The sequence below is a fragment of the Cardiocondyla obscurior genome, linkage group LG25 (assembly GCF_019399895.1).
Source record: "Cardiocondyla obscurior isolate alpha-2009 linkage group LG25, Cobs3.1, whole genome shotgun sequence".
Taxonomy (NCBI): domain Eukaryota; kingdom Metazoa; phylum Arthropoda; class Insecta; order Hymenoptera; family Formicidae; genus Cardiocondyla; species Cardiocondyla obscurior.
This window is the reverse complement of record NC_091888.1, coordinates 2,798,787-2,812,515: the sequence shown is the minus strand read 5'-3', so window position 1 is coordinate 2,812,515 and position 13,729 is coordinate 2,798,787. Positions and strand designations below refer to the sequence as shown.

The 13,729-nt window shown below is 43.0% G+C and overlaps 1 protein-coding gene across 3 annotated transcripts in view; it reads right to left on the bottom strand.

Moving 5' to 3' along the window:
• LOC139111866 (fatty acid synthase-like) overlaps window positions 1-13,729 on the bottom strand; it is a 297,920-nt gene that overhangs the window by 210,641 nt on the left and 73,550 nt on the right. The gene's annotated exons all lie outside the window — the stretch shown is intronic.

The following is a 13,729-nucleotide window of genomic DNA, read 5'->3' as shown; positions in this document are numbered from 1 at the left end:
GTAATAAATTACTTTAATAATTTTGATCACGTCTCGGTTCTTCAACTCGTATTCCGGATTTCGACGAGCTTTACCCCGACGAAATTACCGTGTTACAACATTATCATTGTTTATAACGTTCAAATCAACCATATTTTTCTTAAAAATAATTTTTTATATAGACCAGGCCAAACAAATAATCAAGAGACGCGATAGTGTCTCGCGTCAAATGTGCGTGTAGCGTACAGACCTACCGCTCTCTATTACGTGAGTGTTAGATTTTAGACAGAGCGAAATTATTAGATCTCATTAACAGGCAAAAAAATTAAATTTTAATTAGAATCATTAAAAAGCTTGGGGATAACTTTAGTAATAAAAGTGTTTTTATTTTTGTTATTAATTGTTTAGAAACCGAGATATAATCAGGCGAATTCAAAAATGTAAAATTTTCTTTATTGTCATCATTATTAAAATCGCCCGAGAAAGCGAGAGGATTTGTCCGCTACCCTTATGTACAGTGACCGGCAATAATGGCCTGTCTCACTGCGGCGACGGCGACTACCGCGCGTGAGGTGGGGTTGTGTGCGTGAGGCCTCACCGCGGATCGCGTACGTGAGGCGCAGAACGCCGAAAGGAGCGAGAGGACGGGGGAAAATTTGGTGGGAGGCGTTCTCATGCTCTATCCCGCTCGCGACCCGTGCGTGTGAGAGAGAAAGCATGAGTGAACGCTAAGAAATTATTATAGACGCACCTTCGCTCTCTCGCTTGCACGTGTTTATACGGGCGCGCAAGAATAGAAGTATATCGCAAGAGTACGCTATTAATTCTAGCGTATACTTTAAGACATTTCGCGATTTTTGACAATCAAAATTAAATACTCATGTTACTTATATTATAAATATATATTTATACATTACGTATAATTTAACGTAATGTAAAAATATATATTTATAATATAAGTAACATGAGTATTTAATTTCGATTGTCAAAAGTCGCGAAATGTGGCGCACGCGGTGGTCAATGACCAGCGTGCGCTGTCGCGTTACAACATCCCTCCCCCCTAGGGGAAAAGAAAAAAGAGCGAGTATTATTTAACTCAATCTTTTTCTTTTTTACAAATTTATAATTTACAATTTTATACCTCCTCGTTCTCCGTCGCAGCGGAGTATTTTACCTTTGGTTTTAGTGTTCGCGGCGAAAAGGCAGGAATTTTATTTTTGTTACATTTTCTAATTATTGTGATGATTATGATTACAATGATGCTTACTGTTATAAGGAATGTACCGCCACTGGTAGTGTACACAAGTATTTTATGTACAGATATCTCGTTTGCTTTATCTATTTCGTTGTCTAACTCGTCGAGACTATTAGTTAATTGTTGCAACTCTCGCGGGTTAGATATAATTGTTTCGCCTTGCAATTCGTTTTGTTTTAATTGAAGATTTCTTAATATAATGTTTTTTCGGTCGAGTGTCAGGTTATATGCGGGTAAATGGGCCAGAACATGTGATTTATGCACGGTTTTGGTTCGTATCGTTATGTCAGCTGATATTACCTGACATTCGCCGAAAATAGTAAGTTTACCGATTTTATTTATTTTAATAATATTCCTCGGGTGGTTCAAACAAAATATCTGGATCTCCTGTTCTTCAGTAGTTGAGAATGTCCACAATTAAACTTCGTGTAGGGAGATCCATATGGTCGCTCTTGATAGGAGGTGTCGGGTTTTGCACTGCGTCGGTTGTTGATCCGGTCTCGTGAGCGCTTGTATTTCGCACGGGGCATTTGCATTTGCGTGGTATATCGGATGGCTTTGAGTGCACACGTACTGTTTGTCGCTGCGTTTGCATTTTTCTAATTCGGTCGTGGTTAATCTTAAATAACTGTTATTATCTTTGTCAAAAGCGATTATTTCGTTGTCTTTATTTACGACATTGAATATGTTTTCAATTTTATACACGGGAATTGCCGTGACTCTCATTACTTCAAAAATTTCATATCCCACTATCGGGAATTTTATAATTGTTGTTATCGCATTTTTTTTATAGTATGCGCTGATTTCAGCGTAATCGTGGATATTATACCAACTTTGTTCGTTAATGCGAAATGGGAAGTGATTTCCCCTTCTTAGTTTTCCTGCAGCTTCTTTTAGTTCCGCTAGTATTTTTTCTGACGGAAATAACCGCAGATTCAGCATATCGGATTTTGAATGTGTCAAGAAATCCGTGATGTCATGTACATCATTTAATGTGTCCGTGATTAGCGTTCTCACTATGGACACGAAATCTAATGCGTACAGTCGGCGTGTTATCTGGTCGAGTTTCCAGCTCACTGCTGCTGTCGCGTTAGCTAGATTTTTAATATGTTGGTCCATCTTACTTTCTGTTTCTCGGATGTGACCTATCGTTGTGTTCAGAATTTTTATCTGATTTTTTGCGATATGTTGCAAAGTTTGTTGTTGCGAGTGTAGTATTTCTAGTTGTTCCGCGATTTGTTTCTCGTCGTCTACGTCCATCAGGCCAAATAATGCTTTTCCCGCTTTCCCGACGAAATCAATTAGACCTCTCTTCTGTGTTGCGGACCCATATATAACTTTCAGCCGGTTTATTGCGGTTGTTAATTTGTCGTATTCGGTGAGCGTTGTATATAGTAGCTCGTTGCACTTGCCACCTATGTTTTCTTCATGTGCCTCATGAAAGTAATTGCAGAGTTTTTCTGCTTTTTCCGTGTAATTTTGTATTTTCTTGTATCGCTCTTCGATAGTTGAGACATCTGTCATAATTACGAACTTCCATGTAGACGTTGCTATTTGCAGAAATCCCTGGCTCTCATAATAGAATCCGGGGGTGTGTGTAAACCGGGCGAGAGAATACGGTGATGTGTGTGTATCCGTGTTTTCTCCTGAATTCCTGGCTTGCGTTACCGTGAACGCAAGTCTGAAAAATGAGTAGCCTTTTTTACTGTGTGTTAGTTTTGATTTTATATTTTTATGTGGAAGTGTCTGTCAGTGTCGTGGTGTCCAACGTCTACAGTGGGAACGTCTTTTTGATGAGGTGAGTGCATATTTTGATTAAAATTTCACTTATCTAAACTTTTTATTTTTTGCACATCTCAAGTTTTTCTTTCCTTTACTGCTGCCTTCTAATTTCAGAAACTTTTTAGTCTGTCTCGCGCAGTCTTCTAGAACGTACCCGTGTTTTAAAAAGTAATAACAAAAAATTTTTAATTTATTGTGTTTTTTTTTTTATATATGTAAGGATCTATCCTTATAGAGTTAATTAAATTACGCGCGCTATGAGATCGATAAGTCAGATCTCTGTATGAATGACTGAGTGAATGATTGATGTGGCGATCAGCGTGATAATGCACTTTATACTAATCAAAATGATATGAAAACTTATAAGAGTAATCCAGAGTCAAATTTGTGAATAATAACATTGAATGTTGTTTCTTCGTTATTTACAGGTAGGGATTACTAATTAGATTAAGCTTTTAATGTATTTTAATTAAAATAATAAAATATCTTCGTTATTTACAGAGAACCAATTCATGTTTTATTACACTAAAATAATATAATAAAAGAGATATTATATATTGTCACGATATTTCTTTATTATTCTCTCCTCCCGGAGGAGAGAGTCGTGAACAAAAAGGGACGACCGTGCACGGACGAAAAATCCGTGCACCGACGTGCCACGAGGGGTAGGGAGGGAGGAGGGGTCGCGGTACCTCGGCCGTATTCCGGCGCGGGACGGCGGAATCTTGCACGAACACGAATTTTGGGCGCCAGGCACGGGCCTCGCCGTGCCGATTTTTATCTCGGACTAGTTATCCGGTCCTCGACAATTCCTACCGAATTCGAATCGCCGTCACGCGCGGGGGCTAGCCCATTCGAACGGAGAGGGGCGGGGTATAGCACGCGGAACTCTCGGACAAACGGGAACGACGACACAAAATAAGACGTACGCGAACACGACCATAAACAGAGGATCCGTTTATTAGGTTCAACGGAACAAACAATTATATAAAAAAAAATTAACAAAAATTAGAATAAGCGCACGAGAGTGAAATCTTCTCGCGTCGGCCCTGGATGTTGTGGTGCCGGCCACGCGCCTCCCGTACGCACGACGTGTATTCGCGAGACCCCGCAACACAAACGAACTCTCACGGAAAATCGCCTGTCGCAAACGAGACCGCGTGATCACTTTTCCGACCTCGGCCGCTGCCGAGGGCTCTCCGTACGGACGCGACGGACGACAACTTCACATACGATCAAAGCAATCAACGCAAGCGAATCGTCTTGGCAGGTCTCGCGGGGCCCAGTCACCGGCCCTTGGACGCCCGTCGGCTGCCACTCTCTAACACTACGTCTTTGCCTCGCGACAAAGATCCACCAAAAAAAAGATACTAACGGGCCCGCGTGCCCGTTTTACGTGGCCGGGTATCGTCCAGAACCGTGTCGGTCTCCCCGGGAGGCGAAGGGCTTTACAATACAATAATTCCGCAATGCGGGTGGAAAATCTCACCGAATAAACGCTCCCTGACGTCCTTAGGCCGTCTCGCTTTCCCTCGCACTCTAGCTCTCTCTCTCGTTCTCGCTCTCGCTCTAGTCGTTTTCGCTCACTTCGGCTATCGCTCGCTAGGCCCTGTCGATCGTCCGTCTATACCGCCGGTCTATACGGAAGAGAGCGAGGACCGCGCGAATTTTCGGCACGAGGCCCGGCGCATCCCCACTCTCGCGTCTCGCGGATTTTTCCGCGCGCCACGCTGCCGATTTTCCGCGGGAGCCGCCGCCCTCACATAGCCCTATCGGTACTAATAGGTTGGCGCGAGCTTTGGATAGCCCGCGGTCGTGCCACTCTCCTCGCAGGTCCCATTCCAGCGTCGAGACGCGTAGGCGGTAGGTTTCCTCCAAGGCCCTCGGGATGGGTGACCTCCCATCCCGGGCCCGTATTCGGTCACCCTTTCTTCCGGATTCTCGCGCCTCCACCCATGGTCCGCCCTCCTTGCCCCTCTCGCGGTGCGGACGGCCGATACTCTCGTTAACATACGATAGCAACAGAATCCAGTACCGCGATCGTTAATTATCGCCTCAAAATCAAATACAAATCCTCCGAAGATTCCCGCGCCCCTCTTTACTTTCTACGCTATTGGGCTCGTCCAGCGCCGCTGCGCTTGTGACGGCCGCGGGGAGCTGCGACGAAGCAGCCGAAGCCGCCACGTCACAATATATATATATATATATATATATATATATATATATATATATATATATATATATTTCTTATACTATGTTCCTTATACTATGTGATGTGTTGATGGTGGTCGGTGTTTTTTAAATTTTCCTCTTGTTTCCAGTGAGTGAGAACGTACCAGCTACTTCGGGGTGTTATCGATGCGACGAGCCCCGCTTTGCACCCCTATGTTTGGGGCACAGCATAGCGCGGGCGTGCCTGCATTTTTGCCCGCGGTGCCGAAGCACCTATAGCCCGCGGTACTGCGGGCCGTGTTCCGTGGCCACCTTGTCGCCTAGCTCCACGGCGACAACGGTGCCCGAACACCTGGCGGGCCCGTCAACATCGGCCGGGGGGGAACCTGCGGGGCTGTCCCCCCCTGTATCTTCCGCCTATTAATGGCTTCCCTCCGATGGTCTGCAGGGAGCTTGTTACCGGGGGATGGTAGTGGAGGAACTTCCGGAGTTTTCCCATCTTCCTCCCTTCCTCCCGGTAGAGATCAATCATCCAGCCCCCTGCCATCGGAGGTGTCTTCGCAGGTGTCTTTGCCGGTGGAGCCGAGGACGCCGGACACTGATCCTCCGGCCTTGGATCCTCCTTTCAGATCTCCGCCCCCCGAATCGCCGCCGCCACCATATTCTTTGGTGGCTTACCGTTCGGGGGTGCCTGCGGCCCAGGATCCAGGGCCATCGCCGGCGTCCCCCTTTGAACTACGTGAGGTCATCACCCGGGTGGAGGACCGGGACCTCTGCGTGCGGCTCTCCGAGGACGGCTCTCGCACCGTCGACATCTTGCAGGCTGGTGAGTAATTTTTGATTCTTACTTGCTGCTTTGGGCTTCAAACTCCGTTCTTTCAGGCTGCTGATCCGTCGTCGAGTCCCCTCATCCAATGCTCCTGGGTATCAATTTTCTGTTTGTTCTGTGGCATGATTCTTCTTTCGCTTGCTCTCTCTCTGCCTGTTTTACCGACTCACCATCTCCTTTTCCTTTTAATGTTCAATGAATAGTTTTAACCGATTAGCGTGAACACGAATGGTTTTTCTTCCCTTTTTAATTGTATAATTTATTTCGCCGTGTTTTTCTATTACTATATACGGTCCTACCCATTGCGCGTCCAGTTTCTTTGATCGCCCTCGCCGTACTGATTCGTCGTGTAATAGTACGGAATCTCTGACTTTAAACGATTTAGGGTTTGTTCGTGTGTCGAAATTTATTTTTGCTTTTAATTTTTCTTCCGTCGTATATTCTCGTGTTTCAACGGTTGTATTTATGCTGACAATTTTTTCGTGCGGCGGGTTTCTACTGAGCGCGTCTGCGTTCGTATTTTTCTTTCCTGCCTTATGTAAAATTTCGTACGTGTATTTTTCTAATTTTAATCGCCATCGGATTAATCGTGACCCTGGATCATTCACATTAAAAAGCCAGGTTAGCGGTTTGTGATCCGTAATAATGGTGAATTTGGTTCTGTAAATGTATGGCCTAAAATGTTTAACGGCCCAGATTATGGCCAGTAATTCTTTTTCAGTCGTTGTATAATTCTTTTCCGCTTTATTTAATATGCGGCTTGCATAAGAGATCGGCCTGTCTTCTCCAATTTCACCTTGCGAAAGTATGGCTCCGATTGCTTGGTCGGAGGCATCCGTTGTGATTAAAAATTTTTTCGCAAAATCTGGGTAATTTAATACCGGAGCGGTAGTTAATTTTTCTTTGAGCATTTCAAATGCTTGCTGCTGCTCTATTTCCCACTTAAATTCTTGACCTTTTCTTGTTAGATTCGTTAGTGGCTTTGCTATTTTCGAGAAATTAGCAATGAATTTTCTATAGTATCCGGACAACCCGATAAAAGATTGAATATCTTTGATTCTTTTCGGAGTCGGGTAGTTTTTTACGATGGATATCCTAGAAGGGTCGGGCCGTATTCCGTCTTCTGCTATTATATGTCCCAAGTACAGGACTTCTTTCCGTAGGAACTCGCATTTTTCTGATTGTAATTTTAAATTGTGTGTCTTAACCTCTTGAAAACTTCTTTTAGCCGTTCATTATGCTCGTGGAGAGTAAGACCGTAGATTACTATGTCATCAAGGTATACCAGACACTTGATGCCTTGTAAACCAGATAAGACTGCATTCATCAGCCGTTGAAATGTGGCTGGTGCATTTTTTAGTCCAAACAGCATACGATTAAATTCGTAATGTCCCAGAGTCGTTGAGAAGGCGGTTTTATTCCGGTTCTTATCGTGCATCGGAATCTGATGATATCCCGATGCTAATTCTAATGTGGAAAAGTACTTTGCTTGTCCTAGTTGATCTAGTATGTCTGTGATGTTAGGAATAGGAAATGAGTCTCCAATCGTGATCTCATTTAATTTCCGAAAGTCCACCACAATCTAAACTCTAGGATTTCCATTTGCGTCAGCTTTTTTCGGTATTATCAGAATGGGTGCATTTCATTGACTGGTACTTTCTCGTATTATTTTTTCTTTTAACATTTTTTGTATTTGATTATTAACTTCTGTTTTATGGCGTTCGGGCAGTCTGTATGGTCAACAGTTTATTGGTTTCGCTTTTTCGTCCATGGAGATTTCATGTGCTACTGCGTTAGTACATGTTAAAGTATCTCCGTCTAAGTAAAATGTGTCACAAAAGTTGTCGCACATTTCTAACAGTGACTTCTTTTCTTCTTCATTTAAATGTTCGGTGCGTAAGGTATCTCTCAATCGTTTTTGTCGTGACTGTACGAGCTCCGAGTCACGCGTACCGCGCAACATGAATATCTCCTCTGCGTCAGCGTTTTCAATTCTTTTTATAGCAACGTTCGGCGTGCTAAAAACAATTTCGTTGTCCGAAGTATTTAATATACTTACCGGACAAATATTATTTATGGGTTCTACTAGGCAGCTTCCCATAAAAACCCCAGGTTTGCATATTTTTGCTTGAATGATTCCTACGTGATCAGTGTCAGTAATGGCTCGGCAAATTGTTTTGCTGCGGGGTGGCAGAATGATTTGCTCGTACGGCATTAGCTTGAATACGGCGTTACTCATCTTAAGAGTGCCCTTTTTTAGATCGCATATTGCTCCTTGTTTTTCCAGGAAATCCATTCCTAGTATTCCCTCATAATCCACGGGGAAATTGTCCTTTACAATATGTGCTTTATGTATTATCTCTGTTCGGCCTAAGTTAATTGTGGCTTTAATTCGCCCAAAAGTAATTGCTTTATGCCCGGTTACGCCCGTTAATGTTAGTTTGAGTTCATTTAAAGGGGTATTTCCCTTTAATTTCCCCACTTTTATTATTGTTATGGTAGCACCTGAATCCAGTAGGAAAGTTATTTTCCCTCGTTTTGCTTCTTTTACTGGTAGAGTGATTAATTTTAGGCCGCGCGCTTTTTCCTGTGTCATCATTTGCGACACTTGATGCTTCTTTACCGTTTGCGTTGCCCACGTTGTTGAGTAATTTTCTTCATCGCTGCTATCGGCGTCTTGTGTATATGCTCGTGTCGTGGTATTAACTTCACGTTTCCTACGGTTATTTGATGCTTCGCGCGTGGCGCGGGTCGGGTTTCGCGAGACCGTTGGTCGTCCGTGGATCTGCCAGCAGTCCTCGCGTATGTGCCCGTTAATTTTGCAATGCGTGCAATATTTTGCGGTCGCATTTACCTTTTCGTTTGCGTCGGCTCACGGTAATGATAATCGGTTTACGTGACGGCTATTTTTACATTCACGTCCCGTGTGTCCTCTTTTTCCGCATTTCTGGCAATTTATATTATTTCGTGAATTAACTGAAGGGTATGATTTTTCGCGTTCTGTATAAACCCGCGCGGGGGTTCCGCATTGCCTCTTTTCAATTGTAGCTCCTGCGACTGCCTCAGAGAAGGTTGCATAATTTCGGGAACGTATAATTGTTTGAAGATGAGAGTGCAACCCGTTTTGATAGGTGATCAGCACTTGCTTTTGTAAAGAGTTCCATATGCCTTATTTTTGTTCGTGCGAATACGCGGCATCATCACTCAATGCGTCGTATAAGTCCGTCGTTAGGCGGTCTGCTTTTGCTCCGAATGCTTGGGCGTTTTCGCCCGCTTGTTGCTTTAATTTAAGGAAATCTACTTGTAGGTGCATAGCTCCTTCTTTTTGTAAATATGCTTCTTCAATTGCTTTTATAAATTGCCGGAAATTTGTTATTTTCTTGGTTTCAAATCGCATTAGGGCGCGTCCCCTTAATTTTGTATATAAAACTTCGGCTAGTAATAACTTCACTTGCGTCGATTTGATTCTACGCGAGGCGAACTCGCATGATCTCGTAAAGTCGCGGACCTCTCTTGCGTCTCCGTAAAAGGTCGGGACTATCTTTACCGCTTCTTTTAATGACATAAATTCTTCCAAATGATCGAGTGTAAGTCCAGCGTCCTCGTCGTCGTCATCTTGTGGTAGTTGATCTATCATTCGCGTAAGTTGTAATTCGTCTCTTGGCACGCTACGACCGGCTTCCATTTGATCCATTCTTTTATTTATCTCTTGCATGGCTTCTAATAGCATAAGAGTGGTTTCGTTTTGCGAGGTCTCGGGTTTCGGGTTCGCGATAAGCGAGGAATGAGCGTGTTCGGATCGCTCTTCTTCCTCTGTATTATCTTGCGGAGGATTTGCACTACCCGAAGGTCCAGGATTTTCAGTCTCGTGTCCTTCGTCAGTAATTGTCAGCATAAAATTTTTTCCGTTAGCTGTGCGAATAGTTGTTTGTGCGGAGAGACGCGTTTGTCTGTCGGGTCTCTCAATATTTTCATACGTTGCTCCTGTCGGATCGTCGTCAAATTCGTCGCTCGAATCATTAAAAACGTCCGCATGCCATGTGGCAGTAGGTTTGTGGACGTTGACGGTGTCCAGCCGGCGCTACAAGTCGCGCAGAATAGGGGGTCACAATTTAAGACACAAAGGCAGACACTTGACAAATTCACAAACAATAATCAAATATATTTAACAAACAAATAAAGAAAATAACAAGCGATAATAAACACAATAAAAAGTAAAGTACAAATAATAAAAAGAAGCGATTCTCTCATTTGAGGAAATAAAAGCGGGTCGGTATAGACCGCGTTTCACTTATCTGTATTCCGCAACGGCGGAAGAATGCTGTCGGCAGCAGACGCAAGGAACTCGCAGTTCGCAACTTGCGGTTCGCAATTCGTGATTCGCAGTTCGCAGTTCGTGATTCGCAAGGGCCTGGCCAAGCTTGAGCACGCAGAGTAATTCGCACGTATGCACTCGATGCACAAACTGGAACGCGATCGACAGTATAAAGTATAAAATATAAAGTGTCGTGGAAGATGACAACTCAGCGATGTGCTCGTTCTGAAACTCGGAGGGACTCTGAGGGCTCGACTGACGCAACGAGCCCACAGAGCTATTGTTCAAAGAAAGTAAATCGGGAGAGTCCCGGAAGATTAGCCGGGGAAGTCCCGAGACAAAGTCCGTTCATGGAGTGAGTAATATTAAAAGAAAGGCCGCGGGATTAAAATTTGCTTCCTCTTCCGGACGGCCGGTAAAGTATGAGGTGGCGTCATCCGGCGTGTGACGTCGGAGGGATCCGCCACAGGTCTCGCAGCGTCGTGCTTTCGCGACATATTAAATTTCAAAAACTCGTACTTTGCGTTATGCGCGGTCGCGATTGTCTATAGCGTCTGCCCCAAAGCAGGAAGTCAGTCGTTCCGGTTTTTTGTAAGAAAAAGTTTCGTTCACTTACATTAATAGTATAGAATGCATGTTGTCTTCTGCTTGGTCTTTTTTTTTGCTTACGCTTGTGCTTTGGCAAGTACTGCAACGTGAGCTGCTTGGCTGTCTTTATTGTTGACGTTGTCCTCACCGTGTTTATTTTTCTGTTTCAGCCGTCTTTTACCAACAGCACCGGGCGGTGTAAAGGCGTCGCAGGGTGCCCTTTTCTTCGGGGGGCAGATCCCACCGTTGCCACCAATTTGTTGCACCGGAGCGGTGCACGGGGTCCGTCCTCCGAATATACACGTTTCGGTGTAAGAGGATGGCGGCGTTAAATAAATATATATATGTTGCAATTGTTTAATGTATGAGTTGCGTTTATTCTTCCTTCGTATATCGGCGATAGAGTTACGAGTCGCTACCTCGTACTCTCAGACTGACTTGCACGAGTTTCGGAAGCGCGCCAAAATCAAACTTTTTAATTTGAAATCTGTTAGTTACGTATGCAGAATGCATGACTACATAGTTATACATCCGGACAAGACCAGAAAGCATAACTAAGTGCCATAAATTTGTGTGATAAAAAAAAAAATAATTGTAAGCATTTTAAGTATAGGAAACATGGGTCAGCGACTTTTCATTACAGCGTAATGATCGTTTAATTAAATTGTCACAACGTCTACGATATAATAATTTAATTTTTGCAGTTTAGTATTAAATTTACAATAAATGTTTGAAGTTGCGATCACTAACGTTCTGACAAATGTTACAGCAACGGAGTAATGATTGCCGAGTTCTTAGAAATATTTCAGGCATCTGTCGGATGGTTTCAGATGCCTCCACGATGCGCGCGCCCAGATTTTTCTCGGATTCAATTTATTCGGAATAAATTAGATTTCTTATTGCACTCCAGACAAAGAAATCAAGAGGCGTTAAATCTCGTGACCTGGCAGGCCACGTCACGGGCCCGATCCACTTGTTGCCGAAAGTTTCTGTCTGATGATTGCAAACTTTAGCGGTAAAATGCGCCGGGGCACCGTCGTGTTAAAACCACATGACTCTTATGATTGCGTATGGTACGTTCTCCATAAGTTCAGGAAAAACTTACTGCAGGAATACCAAATAATTATGTCCATTGAGTCTGGCAAGCATGAGGTAAGGCCCGATTAAGAAATCGTTAAATATTCCTGCCCACACATTCACCGTAAAACGTTCTTGATGCCTATGAATAAAAATGGCATGTGAATTATTTTCAGCCCACACATGATTGTTGTGATTGTTAACGATGCCTTTACGCGAGAAGCTTGCTTCATCAGTAAACAAAACAAGAGCTGGAAATTCAGATTGGACAGCTGTTTGCTGCAGAAACCAATTAACAAAAGCAAGGCGAGCAGAGAAATCATTAAGTCCAAGAGTTTGCACCTTTTGCCGATAAAATGGATAAAACGCATTATCATAAACAATATTCCAAACAAGACTGTTATTAACACAAAGTTCATGTGCAACAATTCTGGTACTTGTGGACGAATTATTTTCAAATCGTTTTAATACCTTTTCCTCAAACTGTGGAGTACGTACTGACCTATTCCTCCCTGTCTTGTACATTCTCAATTGCAACGATCCCGTTTCTTTCAGACGTTGGTCAACGTTAACAAAAGTTCTTCGGTTTGGAAGTCTTCTATTTGGATATCTTTCTTGATACATCTTCCGAGTAAATACGGAGTTGCCTCCGGTAGCGCTAAACACAAGATGCATGTCTGCGTATTTCTTCCAAGTGCACCCATTGTTGCAGTTCATGATTATTTCACAGAAATAATTCCAGCTATCCGTTTCTCACTGTCAGCAGTACAGCATAGACTGACAACGTGATTACTAATAACTTCCGCGAATGAAAGACTTTCTAAGCACCTTTTGAGGTACACAAATAAATTGTAAACAAACGAGAGGCAAACAACCAATCTTGCGTTACTTGCATCATATGAGTTGTGACGATTCAATTAAACAACCATCACGCTGTAATGAAACGTCGCCGGCCCATGTTTCCTATACTTAAAATACTTAAAATCGTTCTTTTTTTTCATCACACAAATTTATGGCACTTAAAAGTGCTATTTAAAACGTCATTGTCGTAAGGTTGAACACTTGTTAACAAGTTAACCTTGACATATTAGTTAATTTTTATCAGAATAATATATTCTTTTGTGCGCAAAAATGTCAAGTTTTGAACCAAATAAGCGTCATTTGCGGGAACTATTAATTTATTTCTTCTGTTTAAAGAAATCTGCAGTTGAGGCGCATCGATTGCTTACAGAAGCATACGGTGAGGCTGCCTTAAGTAAAAAAAGTTGTCGTGACTGGTTTCAGAAGTTCAAGAACGGTGATTTTAACATCGAAGACAAAGAACGTAGCGGAAGACAGAAAGTGTACAACGACGCGGAATTGGAAAAATTACTGAATGAAGATTCGTGCCAAACGCTAAGAGAACTTGCACTTACATTAAAAATGACTCAACAAGCAGTTTTACATCAGTTGAAATAATTGGGAATGATTCAGAAACAAGAACATTGGGTTCCACATGAACTGACGCCGAGAAACATTGAACGCCGATTTTGCACATGTGAAATGCTGCTTACCAGACAGAAACACAAAGGTTTCTTGCACCGTATAGTAACTGGTAATGAAAAATGGATCTCCTACGATAATTCAAAGAGGATGAAATCATGGGTACCAACTGGCTATGCTTCAACATCTACATCTAAGCCAAATATTTATGGAAAAAACTTTTATTGTTTATTTGATGGGATCAGGTTGG